Source organism: Lepisosteus oculatus, chromosome 1 (assembly GCF_040954835.1).
Source record: "Lepisosteus oculatus isolate fLepOcu1 chromosome 1, fLepOcu1.hap2, whole genome shotgun sequence".
Taxonomy (NCBI): Eukaryota; Metazoa; Chordata; class Actinopteri; order Semionotiformes; family Lepisosteidae; genus Lepisosteus; species Lepisosteus oculatus.
The window spans coordinates 34,826,937-34,844,310 of record NC_090696.1 but is presented as its reverse complement, the minus strand read 5'-3'; the positions used below and the strand labels follow the sequence as shown (position 1 = coordinate 34,844,310).

The following is a 17,374-nucleotide window of genomic DNA, read 5'->3' as shown; positions in this document are numbered from 1 at the left end:
TTGAACACGGTATTACGGATCTCGAAGGAATCATTTTGATTTCATATTATTGGACAGACATTTGATGTTCAGCCTCTGGCAAAATGTTATTTGTTGTATAAAAAAATCCTCCATTCCAGCAGAAAATGGCACATGAGGGACATCAACCACTAGGCTTGATGTTCTCTTACAGGAAATAACTGGCATCGGGTTGAACTCCCATGCGATTTCCATCTGAACACTACTTCAGAAAACATGCCAAATTCTATAAACATTATTAAGTAATAACCTGCGTCTCTTATTAAATATATTCTTCTAGTAACAATAGTCTTTCTGTAGTTACAAGAAAACCTTTACAACGGTAGAAAGAGGTAAGAGGCTGTTTTAGAGTTTACAAGAAAAATATATTTATTTTGGCAAACTTGTTTTGCCCTTGCACCTGTTGTTTAACAGGACTTCAAGACTACTACATCTTTTGAGCTGCCTTTTCCTTGACAAAATACTTTTGTGCTTTGAGGGTTCCATGTTGATTTCCTTGAGTATGCAATTTGTCAAAAGTGCAAATCACTCAAATAAAATTATTTCCCTCGCCCGCCACTGGCAAACCATTTGGAAAAAACACTCCTTTAACTACTGGTGACCACACAATAGGCCAAACAACTTTCATCACAATACCTGCAACTACAAGACTGTATTCCCATTAATTTCCAAACAGGCAGGGAACTGAATTTCTGACCACTACCTACAAGACGCACAAAAAAATAGAAGTCACTACATGACAGGCAGTCAGCTAGAATCACTGACTTAGAGGAGCCAGCTGTTGGGCTTTTCACTCGTGATACCTGGCAGCTCAGCTCTTTCCTATATAAACCGTTTAAACCCATCTAAACCAATTTCAATAGTAGCCATATCACCCTGCAACTCACAAGTGGCAACCCACTGAAGCTAAGCTGGTGTGAGCCTGGTCAGTACCTGTATGAGAGACCTCCTGGGAAAAACTGAGGTTGCTGCTGGAAGAGGTGTTAGTGGGGCCAGCAGGGGTTGCTTACCCTGCGGTCCATGTGGGTCCTAATGCCCCAGTATAGTGACGGGGACACTATACTGTAAACAGGCACCGTCCTTCGGATGAGACATAAAACCGAAGTCCTCTCTGTAGTCATTAAAAATCCAAGGGCGTTACTCGAAAAGAGTAGGGGTGCAACCCTGGCGTCCTGGCCAAATTTCCCATTGGCCCTTACCAATCATGGCCCCCTAATAATCCCCATCTATGAATTGGCTTCATTACTCTGCTCTCCTCCCCACTGATAGCTGATGTGTGGTTAGCGTACTGGTGCACTATGGCTGCCGTCGCATCATCCAGGTGGGGCTGCACATTGGTGGTGGTGGAGGGGAGTCCCCATTACCTGTAAAGCGCTTTGAGTGGAGTGTCCAGAAAAGCGCTATATAAGTGTAAGTAATTATTATTATTATTATTATTATTATTATTATTATTATTATTAAACCGCTTACTCCTTCTCAGCAGGTATGTAAGGCAGGGTAAGAAAACATGCACTAGGCAGTGCAAGGAAGTCTCACAGCTCAGAAGTAGCTGAGTGCGCTTGCAGGTCTGCCTACTGAGAGAGAGAGATCAGACAATGACCCAGAGTGTCATCAGAAGAGCTGACTGCTGCTTCTGATACACGACGATCAGACGATTTTTGATACACGACGATCAGAATAATGGGGGCTGTGTCACCTTTGACTGACCTTGTTGTCCATGCTATTGCTCTAACCACTGTTAACAGGGAATAGAGAATCAGCAAATGGTCAACACTCAGGAGTAAAGACCTCTGTCCTCTCTGGAAAAACCTTTCAAGGGCTGACATTATTTTCATTATTTACATCACATAAGTAAATTTTAAAATCACTACTCATGACATTTTTTGCCAAATAGCTCGGCACAGAGGAGACTATGTCAGACTTTGAGTTTGAGTTTTTTAATTTCAATGTGGCACTACTACACACCCATTTATATGAAGAAGGCAAGTATTCTCACTTCTGAAACTACTGCATTGTGTTTTATCACATTCATTTTTCATTTTCTTTTTCACAATTCTTCAAACCACACTTTTGACAACTTCTAGAGGTGCTACATAAAACATTATTCAGATTATTAAATGTAGATGTATTGGTTTTAAAGGTCAAAATTAAACACACTTGAAGAAAAAAAATCTAGGACAGTAACAAAATCCGCACAAAAAGCAAAGGATATTAAAAAGTAAATCAAACATTTGGGATGGATAAGCATTTCCTTTTCAATCTAGCCCACCTGCACTTTATTGTTGGGTGAAGCTGTATTTCATGAACAAACAAAGGTTCCCACAGATAATGGATGTTTTGGCAAGATCTGGCCTGTGTCCAGCAGATAAGGATTTTATTGGCTTTACTGCATTTGCAGCATTTTAACAACCTCTCCTTATTCAAAATAATGTTCTCAACAGAAATTATGCCAAAGAGAAGTCTGTTCTCAAGCACAGGCATAGACATCTAGTTAAATTCCCCATTGTAAGCAACAAAAATAGTACAACTCATTATGGCTCAAGTATTTATTTGTAGACAACCTGTAAATTTGTGGACATGCTTCGGATGTTTGTTTTCTTCTATTAAATGCAGCTATGGACATCCATCTGAATGCCCTTCTATCTTTTCACTGCAAAATGTTTCAATATATACTGATATATATTATCATCACCTAGGCAACTGTGAAATGTATGTACTGTACTAAGAACATTCTCATCAACACTCGTATTCCTCAACTGCACTAAAAACAAATGTGTGGAACATTTTAATCTAGTAGTACAAAGCAAAATAAGTCAAAGGTAAAAAAAAACATTTCAACAGCAAGCCTTGTTATAACTGACATCTCCATATACAGAAAATAATATTCTTATATAGGCATATTCAGATTTTAGAGAGGCAATGAGCTGGAACATTTTGCATTCAAAAGTAAAAGATGAGCAAATATTGACCATGACTGTGTACAGAGGCGTGTATGTATCTATTATAGCTTCCAAAAAAGATTATAATATGTTTTCACATTCACAGCAGGAAAAAATAAGATATTTTATACTTGTCCCATTTGATGCATTTGGAAGCGGAAGACTACAAAAACAGTGTGTTTTAGGAAGAGCAGATGGCATTAATCAGTGTTTTTAAATTGCTTTGAGTGAGAAAGTGCTGTTCTGAGTGTCCACTAGAATAATGATAACAATAAGACCAGAAAATATGAAACTGCTGTCAACAGATATAAAACAGAAGACTGGCTCTCCTGCCCTCTACTGCAGCTAAAGAAAACGCAATAGTATAACTGAGCAAAACATCACCAGATGTTGGAATTTGGAAATATTATGCATATTCACAACACCATTGTCTTGATAGTTGTATAGTTCTCTTGCAAGATTTTTTACGGATTCAAGGCTCAGCATGTTTTTTTCCATTTCCCAGAATCCCAGAAGTACAATGTTAAATTATTCAATTGCAAGGAATACCACCCTCTCAATTTTAATGAGATGTTTTATACCCTTTCACATTGTCAGAGCTTGTCATCTTAGGACAGTAACCAAATTTAGTTCTCCTCATAATGTAATAATAAGAATGATTAACCCGGGTAAACACGTCAATTCTCCAAATGTGCTTCACCTTGTTGCACCTTCCAGAACCTAAGCAGGTTACTTTCAGTGCTATATTTGCATACAAAATGCAGCCTGCTTCAAGTCTAAAAATTAGGCTTTATCACATCTTAATGTTTACTGGCGATTTATTGTCTTCTTATAACTACATTACGCTGACAGGCTGATAAAACTGAACTGTTTAGCCTTGAACAGAGAAGATTACAAGCATTCAAAATTCTCAAAGACATTGACAAACTCAACCCTTAGGACTTCTTCTAAATGAACTGTGAAATAAAAATCAGAAGACATAAGTGAAAACTATGTGAATGTTATATTTGAAACAGAAAACAGGAGCAACTTCTTCACCCAATGGGCTATGCAAGTATGGAACAAGCCATGTGGCAAGTGGCTGAAGCCGGTACTTTCTTCAAATAACAGCTGTATGAGATCCAATTAACAACCAACTACCACACGGGCCAGCTAGGCTGAATGGCCCTCTCTCTTTTGTTCTTATGCTCTGTACCTATGAAATACGAAACAACACTGTGCTTACTGTGGGCTAACACCGTGGTTCAGGTCCATCGTGCAGCCTGAGGTGAGACTGATTAACATAAGCCATGTACAATATGAAGGAGCAACGTTCTACAATAAAATAACTTCTTGATTTTCACGTGGTATAAATGCAATGGTTAGAATGTTATTTTAAATGAAGACAAAAGTCAGGCGCAATGCTCTTCACATGAATAACAATAATAATAATTGCTTACACTTATATAGCGCTTTTCTGGACACTCCACTCAAAGCGCTTTACGGGTAATGGGGACTCCCCACCACCACCAATGTGCAGCCCCACCTGGATGATGTGACGGCAGCCATAGTGCGCCAGAACGCTCACCACACACCAGCTATCAGTGGGGAGGAGAGCAGAGTAATAAAGCCAATTCATAGATGGGGATTATTAGGAGGCCATGATTGGTAAGGGCCAATGGGAAATTTGGCCAGGATGCCAGTGTTACACCCCTACTCTTTTCGAGAAACGCCCTGGGATTTATAATGACCACAGAGAGTCAGGACCTCGGTTTTACGTCTCATCCAAAGGACGGCGCCTGTTTACAGTATAGTGTCCCCATCACTAAACTTGTGCATTAGGACCCACACAGACCACAGGGTGAGCGCCATCCTGCTGGCCACACTAATACCTCTTCCAGCTGCAACCTTAGTTTTCCCAGGAGGTCTCCCACCCAGGTACTGACCAGGCTCACACCTGCTGAGCTTCAGTGGGTTGCCAGTTGTGAGTTGCAGGGTGATATGGCTGCTGGCCATATCATATTGCTGCTGGCCACATGAAGACAAGTAATATCAATCATTTCCCCCCACAAACTAAAATGCAGTAAAAAGGTAGCAGATACGTTACCACAAAATGCAAGGAGCACCGATCACAGGGAGAAAACTTAAAACAAACTCCCCTTAAAACAGACTTGCCCTGCTATGCACAGCAATATTGGTGTCTTCATGATCTACTGTCAGTAAATTAATGTTCAAACCTGTACACTTACAAAAGGTAAATCATCAAATGAGTAGAATTTTACATGCTGAAGAAATAACTCATTAAATAACTCAAGGCACACTAAGAATTAACAAGAACTTAAGGTTGCTGCAGCAAGGTTTGGCAAATCATCTCAAATGATGACAGCAAGTTTGCTCAGCTCAGTGGTTTACAGACTACATGCATCTATTGCCCAAAGGAAAATGCAACCAAATACTGACTGCTATACTCCAAAATTACACTAAGAAATGAATACATCATTAATGGTCACTTGAAATCAGTCAGTTGAATGCAAAGTATGTTTTTGTTCTAATGTAATCTAATGTATTAATGAAATTACCCCCAAAACAAAACATATCATATTATATTTGATTGGACTTGTCATACTTACAAATTGCTCGACCCTAAAGCAATACAGTTTTTAATTTTGGAGGGCATGTTTGAAAGCCAAATACTGAACTGCGTGTTTGGGTCTCAGAAAAGTCAATCTGAAGGGAAGAATAAAAGACTCAGAAGTTCACAAAGACTTTAAGGCCATTACATTCTGGATTAGTTTCACCGGCAAAGCTGCGGATCTTACCAAAGATAAAACCATTTAGCAATTACGACTAGTTAGCCATCAGTGAAATATATGGCTTTATTCTTTTGACTAAACATGAATGGGGTAAAAAGTTAATCCTCAGGATAAATACAATCTTCACCACTTTAATAATATTCTTCTGATTATTCTTTTTCAGTTCCTGAAAAGACAAAAAGCATATTATAATGTATCTGAATAGCAACACACAAGCGAAGTTTTCACTCTTCATGCACTTCAATTTGACATTATCTGAAGCCACAACAGAATACTAAGATAAGCTTCAGTTCAATTAAAAAATGGAAATTCCTTACATTAAATTCCATTGATTACACAAACAAGTAGTAAAGCAGCCATACGGGGCAAAATATAGGAGAAATCCTCATGAATTAATGAAACATCTTAATGATAAAAACGAAGTCTCTGAATTCATGAGCAATAAACCAAACCTGATAAAAATGGTTTCCCATGATAAGTAACCAGCTCATGCATTATTTAAAACCTTAGTGATAAGATTAATAAAATTGAGAGCAAACTCTGCTAGAATTGCAATAATCATATATTGCACTTCTGATTGAATAGTAAAAAGGGCATATCTGTAATAGTCTCCTGATCTTAGTTACACTGGTAGTTTCATTATGAGGTATATCCAGCTCTCATTAAAAAACTCCAATGTTTTCTTTGCATTGTTTACACACTGTTCAGGTGCAATTATGTTCTCACAACCCATGAAGGAGTGTGTCACAGCCCAACCTTTTGTTTTTTTTAGACAAGGAACTACACCCTAAAGAGAAGATAAGGCCTCTAAGCTAAGGTAAATGTCAATTTAAACTCACCTGAACAACAAGAAGTTACTTACACTTCACAATGTGGTATTTCCAGAAAACAGGTCTTTTATTTTTTAACTTACAAATATGGCTGCTAAAATCTCTTACATTTTAAAAATATCCTTTTAAGTATATTCACTTTCTTTCCCCAACACTGGAGAATATGTTGAATAAACCACTAAGGTGATATACTGTAAGCCCATTTTAGCCCTGAAGACCCCTGTAAAGTGTTTAGTTATGTTTTTCATGTCAGATTACCTAATCCGATTGTCAGTTCACTGGTGCACCTGAACTAAGAATGTAAAGCAAAGCACAGAGGATCAGTGGGGGTGGCAACTTCCCAGCAGTCCCTATATATTCATCTTGCACCTGTTGCTGAGCAACAGAAACCAGGAGGGCAGGGCTGGTCTTCACTGATCACTGCCTGGCATTTGTGTGTTCCTGTTCAGAATAAGCTACATTGACAGGATTTGACGTGCTAACTCCAATATATGCCAAAGATATCCCTGAAGATATCTGTATACAAAAGGCAACACCCCAGACACACCACAAAGGGACAAAGAGTAATTCATTGGATTTTACAGTTATTGCACAAATCTTCTTCTAAGGCTCCAGGCCACTGTTACAGTCTAACTGGATGTTGCACAATCCTTCTGTCATTTCCTTAATATGAAGCTTAGAATCTGTGGTCACTTACATTATCTCCGGGCCAGTTAAGAGCTTCTTAGTGTAAAACTGAAAACCCTTCTTAGTTGTTGGCCATCCCTTGCCCTGTAACTCTCATATCATTCTCTAGACTCTGCAGTTAAACGAACAATCATTTCCAGCTTGAACGTGAAACTAGGAAAACCTAGAACCAAGGCTGTAGCCAGGTGACTGTGTAACACAGTATAATAAAGAATGTATAGAACTTAATGAAGCTCATCTGCCTGTAAAAGAGTACATGTAAATAAAATGTTATAAGACTTAGTCCACAGAGACAAAATGATAAGGAAGTTAGCAAGGGGTTAATTCCCACTCAGATCATTGCAAATCCAATTAGCCGTATCCTGATGAATGGAACAGTTTGAAAAAGACAGTTTCTGCTGTGCCTTCTCGTGAGACTTATTAAGTTAATCTACCTAATTAGTAGTTTCCTGAAATATTATTTACTCTAACCATGTAATTTGCAGGAGGGGACCTGAATATTTATCCTTCACAAATTTAGAATACATTTCATTTTTGTTTTCATTTCAGGTAGTGTCACAGGAAGCAAGACAATTAAACAGTCAAATGAATATATAACTGACACACAGTACTAATTGTAGCTCTAATGGTTCTACTTTTGGCAAAAAGTTCTACATTTTTGGGTTCATACAGATTAAAAAGGAACACTCAGTAATTTTTAGGGAAAATGTTCAAAGAGATATAAAACTGTTTATTTTATTGTTCTAAACAGATGACATTTTCAGATTTTTGTGTAATTCAAACAAACCTGTGTGGATATTTTATGCAAAGATGCAACATACAATAGTGACAGAATGATGATGAAAAGTTCTTTACATCATAATCAATTAGCAAAGGAAAACCTATAAAAAAAACACTGCCACCACACAAAACTTTCCAAACCCACAGTTTCACTACAAACCATGACTCCCTCTCTCCTGGTGACACGGCTTATCACATTATCATGTGCCATTTAATTATCCTCCAGCAAGAGATCAAGGGATCTAAATCACAGCCCCCATAACAATTAGCATAACTCTATCAGAATTAGGGAAATTTCACATCTTTGTGCAAGACCTTTAGAAGCACAAGGTAGAAAGTTATTCTCATCTTAATGGAATCAAACCCTTAAAGGTTCAGATACTGTTATCCTGGAAATTTCTAAAGCCTAAATCAACAACAGAAGTTCCTCCTTTTTACAGAATGTCCAAGCATTAAAAAGTATGAAGCTGCAGTACACATTAACGCACAAATGTAGGTACAAACTGAGAGCTTTCTTTCTTTCAATATAAACACCTCATGAAAACTGAATATACTTATCCTATAACAGTAAGATAATGAACCAAGAGAACACCCACATGACAACAGACTCTCCTTACAGGCCTTCTGACCCTGAAATAGGGAGGCCTGGGCTCTGATCCAGACAAGCTCAAAAATAAAATAAGGCTGCCATTTTCAATGAATCCTCCCAGTGAAGTTTAGTACACATCACAGAAGGATTCATATAATTAAAAACGTACAACCCTGCATCACATAGACCAAGTTCAGCACTCTTAACGCTTAGTGACCACAAACAAATCTTTGTATGAAAAAGCCCTTCACATTGTATCTTTCAATATCAGCCCAAACTTAGCACAGTATCTTTTTTTTTACAGAAAGTCACTACCTGTAACTTTAATCGAAATCTCCAAATCTACAATGGCAATGTTCAATTATCAAGATCTTCTTGAGCAAGATCTGCCTGTGCAAACCTAGTGTATGTCACTAATTAGAATCATAAGGTAAAAACAGAAATAATTTGAGATGCTTAAGAGGATCATTAAAAATTACAGTTCTTAAAAAGTCCATATGGATGACATTTTAAGTGATTTTTCACCTTGTGTTGTGACCCTAAAAAGATATCAAAATACCTGGTCTCTAAAACAACCTGAATAAAAAAGGTCAGAGCTGAACATATTAATTACACACTTTAAGAGTTACAGTACAGTTACAACATGCTTCATTACTCTGGCGGACCTGACCTGGCAGTAGCACCACATCTCCTAGACAGATATTGTATTTCCTGGAAGAAGTCACATGGGAAACTGAATTTGAAAGAGCAAGTCTTCGGAAAAAAACCAACACGCACACTGTCATTCTCTAGCATGTGATACTGAATTGGCAGTAAACTTGGATCACTGAATATGACAAGGTAATAAAGAAATTATCCCCACTTCTCAAACAGTCCAAAACACAAATTAAAAACATACTGTATATTCGGGATATTAATGATCATTCTTTTCCAAGCAAAAGCTTTGGGTGTTCCAGCTGACTCTGACAGCTTTTGAAACATGATTTGGTTCAATTCAAAGACTTCCTTCTGAGAAATGGGAAGTCAACTATGTAATCTCTGGAGACTGCCCTTCATGGATATCTTTTGAACTATGCCACCTGTTCTGTCACGGGCATTATGTCCATGGCTAATTCAAAAGAAATTCAAGTCTACACACTTCTACATAGTAAAGCAAACTGAGTCTCGAAAGCTTTATTTCTTTAGTTATTAGTCAACATATGAAAGGGTAAAAATGAAAAGCACATTAAGTCCATCTTGTTCATTTAGCTGCTAGATACGACAATCACCTTTAGCTGTCTTTCTAAAGATTTTTTAGATTTCCATGATGTCAGTTTTAACAGAGTGCTTAGTGAGCTTATTCTGCACTCCCACAAAAACATTTCTCTGTATTCTGTCATGCAGTCTGTTTAATATAATGTGTCCCTGTATTCAGGTATTATCATTGATCAGGTCCCTTGATTGACTTGGTAAAAATGAATTTGGCACGTGCCTGCCCAGATATGAACAGTGTCTAGGCCCTATCATATTTACAACCTATATAGAAGAAAATATTGTTCTATAATGTATGAATGTTTTCAACAAGATATTCCACAATGGTATGCTTGTTTGTCAAAGACTAAACAGAAGAGGGAAATACTTCGATTCCCCCTTGTTTCCCATTATCATCCAGTCACTCCTCTCCTTCAGGTTTAGAATATTTTCTACCAGTGATGTGAATGTGATAAATGTCCCTTAAAAGCAGAGATACAACAACCGCCCTGAAACTGAGGAAGAAACTACTACTTCTGCAAAGATCTTCTTTTTTAGTGTTCCTTGAGACCATTTCTGGGCAGTAGAAAAGAAAGACAAAGGGTCATATTTTAATCACTGAACCTTAATTCCATTTTGGGACACTTTTAGAATAATATAAGAATGGTTCAAGTTTGTTAGAGAACTGAGATAAAGAAAATAAGAGACAAAATAGAGAACCATAATATCCTATATACAGTAAGCATTTGTCATTAAAATCATAGTAATACTCATTATGTCTGGCAGACATCACGAACATCCTATTTGTCTAATAATAAATATTTGCTTAGGCCATACAGCACGTGACTTTGACCTATTGTTGTCAAATAACTGCATATGGAATATTAAATTGTGTCACCTAATACCCATGTTCAAAAGTAAGATGAATGCAGGATTCACTTGTGTGCTGTCTTGAAGATCAATTGCCCATGTGTTCCAGTTTTAAAATCCAGCAAACAAATGCTGTTTGTATCAGTTCATAGCTGAAGTCAATAGTGAATGTTAGCTATAAGAAAATGTCACTCATACACATTCGCTTAATCCTATGGAGTGCATGCATGTCTGAAGTGGTTTATAAAAAATGTCTGGTAAAAGAACAAGAAATACAATGTCCTGCCCCACCCTATAAACACTCAATTATAGTCTTAGTAGCGGAAGGATAGTGTGATCTGTCTCATCGGGTTAGTTTTACATTTATGTCAAAATAATTTGATTATAAGCACACCTACAAGATTCAAAGTACATGAAATACAGTCTGTAGGCAAAAACTAGAGTTGAAGCAAAATAAGTGGGTAATCACTAACTGCAGCATTGCCTTAAGGACACAACAAAGCATAAGTTTAACATCAATACCTCTTTGGATACATAAAAAGTAATTTACACTTTAAATAATGAACAGATGACTTTGTTCTTTGCTTGAGTAGTGTCTCTTGATGATAAAATACAGAGCTTAAGTAATGTGATTTAATAAAATTGTCAGGCATTTGGCATTTGATATCACAGTTAAAATTGCCAAAATTAGTTGATTAGGAATCTGTTTAAACTGCCATTCAAAAAGACATGTTTTTAATAAGTGAAAAAACAGTTCCCTCACTCCCGACTAATGAAGATCACCTGGTTGCTATCAGCCTGATAGAAAACAAAATCTGTCTATAAGAGAGGTTGCCCAGAGAATGGGTTGTTCTGCATCATGGCTACAGCAGATATAGATTTCAACTATAGTGTCAGAAGCACAAGATATTATAAGAAGTAACCAACACTTTAGCAGAATGACTGTAGCCCACTTATTGATAGAAACTGATCTGCATGATTGACACATCTTCAAGAGTAACATTTACAGCTAAGAGACAAAAATCACCACCTTCTTTACATGTAAAGTAGCAGAAGAGAGAGTAGAAGAGTATTTATGCTCTGAAGAATGCTGTTTTGCCCATGACACACCTAACAAAAGCCATGAAGAAATGGTGTGGTGAGCACTTTGCTGACTGTTGCATTTTTCAAACCCACTGAAAGAAGAAGCAAAACAAAGTGTGGAGGAATCTTCATCAAACAAGAATGACTTTGAGGGTAATCGTACTGCTCACTGATACATTGACAAAGCCCATTTGCTTCTTGCAATCCAATTTGGAAATGTTGATTTTTCCAGCAGGACAATGCAAGACCACAGAGTGCTAGGATTACAATGGCACAGCTTCAAGAAAGCGCTGTCAGTGTTGCTATGGACACTATTTTTCTTCCTAACTTGAGTGCAACAGAACATCTCTGGGACCAGCTCGCCACAGCTGTCAAAAGGAGACAACCATAAGCCACCAAACATCTTCACTAGCTGGCTGCAGGCTGACAACGCGAAGATCCCACAGTGGTATGTCTAGGGGCAGATCATGTCTTAAGTATCAAGGATGCCAGAATTATGCTAATGCTCAAGGAGATCATACCCTGTTGTAACTTTATGCTGAAAATATTGCATGGTTCTATGATCTCTATGTTCACTTTGCGTGCGATATCCACTATATTGAATAATCTGTTAGCGCTTTTAGATCAACACTAACCTTCTGATTCACTTAAATTATATACTGCATAAAACGTGGACAACGGTTAACATCTAAAATCCCAGTATTAAAAGCAAGAGCTTATTGTTCAACAGGTTTTTAACCAGTGATTTTTGGTTCACAGACTCAATAAAACGCTTATAACTGTCCATCAGGACAAACCTGCCAGTTCGGTGAAGTATCACGTTCTGCAAAACGGAACCAATATTGTCTCTGACGATGTACGCCGCAAACCAAATGTGTTAGTTTCAACGAAGAAATGGAGCAAAATAAATTGAATCACGCGGTGGGGGATTTTTATCTTGCAAAAACGTACACACTATACGTAATAAATGTTTAAATTTCCGTCGGTGGGAAAGTGGTCTAAGTGGGTTTCCTAAAATAACTGTAGTTAATATGTACATATTAATATATTCATATGTATTTGCATATTTACACAGTATTACATTGAACACACTTATCGAAATAAGGCAAAAGACATGTAAATGAGATGATCGAAAATATTTATATTTGCTTTTACAACCCCCTTTCTTTTTTTTCTTTAATCACTCTTAATCACGCTTTTCAAGGCAAGCTGCAAGGTTGTGCATTTCACGTCCGTCTTATTCCAAGATTTCTGTAGCTTTTCTCCACATGCTTTTTCTTGCAAACTCCGCACCTCTGGAGCATGGAGAAAGTGAAAACACTGAAATGCGTTGAACCTATGCTATACTGAAATGACAAGACCTCCTGTACTCCGTGAGGTAATTGAAGACAACGGAATGTGAATAAACAAGAGAAAAAAAACATGGCGAAAGTAGCTTGGGTTGTTACAGTCAGATCATTTTCTTCCAAGCGCCAACATTAAGGCTTTTGTTACGACCAAAGCGGTCATTTGCATGGAGAACCAACAGGGCTTCTAAATAGTGCTGCTGCTGCCGCCACCGCTGTTTTCCTACATTGCATTACTAAGAAACGCACTGAAAAAGAAATCTTCTGTACTGCGCCTAGATATCGTTAGTAAACAAGCCATCGTTAAGAAGCAACGTCCACAAAACATTTATCTTACATTTAAACTGGACGAAGGCACGCAGCTCTGCTCGATGTAACTATTTTTTGTGTATATTGACAACAAATAAATATTGTTAGGGGAGAAAGACATACCTTTGGATTCCTGCCCCGCTGTCGGAGTTCCTCTCTCCGTGCTTTCTGCTGTAACTGACAAGATCACACTGAGATTAACAAATCCACGCTACTCTTTACAACCTATTAACCAACCTTACTTATTAAGTTTGTGAACTCCTCACCATGTATCCCCGTGCATTATTTTCTGTCATTTAACCAACGCGGTCGCGGTGCTCAGTTAAACTTTAAGGGCAGAAAAACGAAGTTCCATGTGTTTCTCGCATTAATGATTGGGCTCAATAATGATTGAGCACAAAACTGAATTTCTTTAGCCAACATTCATAGTTAGAATTGGCATTTCCCAGAAATAAAAGGAATGTTATGCGATAGGCTATGCGGAACGTACTGTATAATTACAACACATAGAACGTTTTATGCATTAAGCTTCTGCTTTGTTGTGGTTTTTAATTATTTATTTATTTTACTTAAAAGTTTACTGAAAACATTTGTTTTAGTGTGAGTTGTGTGACTAGAAAGGGGCAAAATGTCAATAAGAAAAAGACTACAAAAGCATTTACTGTGCACATTGTTGTGCAAGAAATTAAGTGTAGAAATTGTTTTAACTAAAATTAAATTAAATTTTACTTTAATTCCTGCTGAATATGCTACTGAGAATGATTCTGCATTGGAAAATACACCACCCACAGATCATCTTAGACTTGTGACATACTATTTATTTGTGCTAACACTGTATAAGACTGGCAATATTTTATTTTATGTGATAGAAGTACATTCTGTACATGTATATCACCCAAGTCATTAAAAATGTTATAATATTAAATGTATTAGGCTGTTTTCTGAATAACAAAAGCCTGCTCTTAAAACGTATATGATCTAATGCTTGGTTTCATGTGTTGAATATGAATTGAATCATTGTTTTCCTTTATACTTTAACAATAACACACTGTTACATACAATATATAACAAAATAATCAGATACAATTAGAAATATCAAAATATATCATGTTGGAATATAATAAGAAAGCCACCTGAATACCCCAAAAAAGAAAGTTATGTGTTTTTGCACTCTTAATAAACTAGTATGTTCATTAATTAAAAACACCAGCACTTGAATAACTTGAGTTTTTAATTATGGTTCCATTCATGTTTGTGTATGTGAGTGTATGACTGCAGCATGCAGGCATTTGCAAAACACAATCAATGTCGTGTTCAAAAGTCTTGAGACAAAAACATGTTTTAAAATGTCCAATTATTTATGTGGAAAAAATAAATGTTAAAGAACAAAAATATATTCTAATTAAGTATAATATCAAATCAAGTTCATATTTTTTATGCCTGCCGTTGTTTTGTCAGTTGATTGTCTTCTCAGTTTGTACTTTTATCTGAAGTGAAATTGTGTACCAATATTTACAATTGAGCATTTCTATTCAAGCATCTTGAAGAACTACAAGACAGACTTAGACAGCATTGAGATTCAAGATTAAAAACTCCTCTTTATCCTTTGTTACATACACCATTTTCTCTGTAATTATTTTGGCTCCTTTCCATGTTAGAGAATGACAAAGAAGCTGGTTATATTTTTCCTTTTCCCTTAGTGAGTTAAACTTCAATTTTCACAATTATTTCAATTCCATTATGGATCCCAAACATTTATACAACCTCCCTAATGTTTCCTTTATGAATGTATGGAAATTGCATTTTTGAGTTTCTTTCCTTTTCCACACATTTTGTCTGTTTTAACTATCAATATTATTAAATGTACACTTAAGAACATAAACAAGTCTGTAACTGAGAGGAGACTATTTTGCCCATCTGGCACTTTTGGTTTTTAACATCTAATTGAACTGAGGATTTCATCCAGTTGCTTCTTCATGAATGGCTTCACTTTATATCTGACCACAGGACTTTATCCTTGCCAGATATATTGCAGAATGTATGTTCTTTTGAAAATTTTAACTGATTATTTTTAGTCTCAAAAACTAGATTTTTTAGATCAAGCCTACAGTATCTTATGGTTCAAGTTTTTATTGGTACACAGGAACTGTAAATGCACATACAGTACTGTGGGTGAATTTATTACATTCATTTCATTCCATAAAACTACTAATTTTCCTCCTATCTCTTAAACATTTAACATACATACAGTATGTCCGGCTTGGGATTTAACTTTAATTTTAGAGGAAAGTCTTCAAATTTCTTCTTTTTACTACTCTGTGTTCTAAATAACATCTTAGGGTACTTCAGACCCATTCTCTAGACATTTAAAATTTACTTACAGAATCTTTCAGCTGTAGGCACACACAATTAATATCTAATATTTTTAGGAAACATTTAATTAATTAATAAATATTAAAATCAGTAAATTAACACACAATTGTAATTGAACAGAGTTTTAATAATGGCAGGAAGTCAGCTTTATACAGAAATGGGATGCTTTATTACATTTATATGTAATGATAGTAATAAAGAATGTCGATAAAAATATTAATAAAGAATTTCAGCAACTAATCAGACAACATTAATGTCCAATAAAGTTTTTCCAAAACAGACATTACGAAATACAAAGAATTTGGACCATATCCTCGACACACTTGTGTCAGATATGAGCTATTGTTTTTTCCTTTGATCCCTTGTAGTCAAGATTATTTTATTTTAGCATGTAGTTGTAAAAAATAGAAAGTTAGAATGTAGTAGGATCACCTATCACAGTTTTTATAGTTCAATTCAACAACGTGTTAAAAGCCATCCTATGACATTTATATATATTCTAGACTTAGACTATGCAAACATCTGGCACTTTAACATTTAATCTGGACCAGTGTACTGTTACATGCATGTACAGGAGAACCATAAACTATTCAATTTAAAATGGGTAACACCAAATCCGAAGGAGGTGCTTCTGAGAAAGGCAGGTGTTTATAGTGACACATTTTTATCTTCTAGACAGTGTGGGGACGCAAAAAAAGAGTGGATTCCAAAACAGCAACAAACCTAAACAAACAGCAGAAACAAGTTTCATTTCTGAAGAAATAAAAGATTGCTGTCTCTTATTGAGATGATTACACTACAGTGTCCGTTTCTGTTCTCGTGTATCTGCAAGTTTCCCAGATTACTTGAAAGTAGCAGCATCTGATGAGCCGGAAGATGCAGTTAAATGTGTCCCAATTAATATAATAATGAGGTGCTTTACATTATTAAGAGTGGAGTTGGAATGAAAATCGTCAGTTCCCCGAGTTCTCCAGAACTGACACTGGAATTGATTACGCTTCAAAATAAGACGTTGTAATTCCTAACATTGCCTGACACAGTGTCCGGAATATGTGGGATTGCTAACTAAGAGGATATTTTCATTTTAAAATTCCAGGATTAGATTGGCTCGTAATTCACTTCATCACTTCACTTCATCATTTGCTTTCTTAGTTGTATTTGAATTATATTGCCAAGTGTCCCCATAATTTCTCCCTCTTTGTATTTGCATGTATATGGGCAGTGGCTTGACATATTAAATAAATGCCATGTTGAAAAGCACACTTATTTAATCTACATTTTTGCATATCATGACATGGGATATCATTTTGAGGTGCCCTTTGCCTAAAACATGGTAGGACTGGTTTATAAGATTTTGTGGATGAGGTCAGTAATCTTAAAGTGCATAAGAGCAGTATTCCAGGCACATAATCTCTTTGAGGGAGTCCTGATAAGTATACTGACTGAAACACTTTCCTGTAAATTAGTTGAGGATCACTCAGACATACTAAGTAGGGTTTATGTCTGGTGACTGACAAGGCCATGGTGA

The 17,374-nt window shown here is 36.5% G+C and overlaps 1 protein-coding gene across 2 annotated transcripts in view; it reads right to left on the bottom strand.

The window, feature by feature from the left end:
* The window catches only part of ctbp1 (C-terminal binding protein 1), a 217,088-nt gene extending 203,426 nt beyond the window's left edge, over positions 1-13,662 (bottom strand). The window contains exon 1 of one of the 2 annotated variants that reach the window (XM_006629639.3): positions 13,597-13,662. The gene's annotated coding sequence lies outside the window, so the exon portion shown is untranslated. The remainder of the gene's footprint in view (positions 1-13,596) is intronic. The other variant, XM_015344950.2, reaches the window with a different exon arrangement.
* Between the last annotated feature and the right edge of the window lie 3,712 nt (positions 13,663-17,374).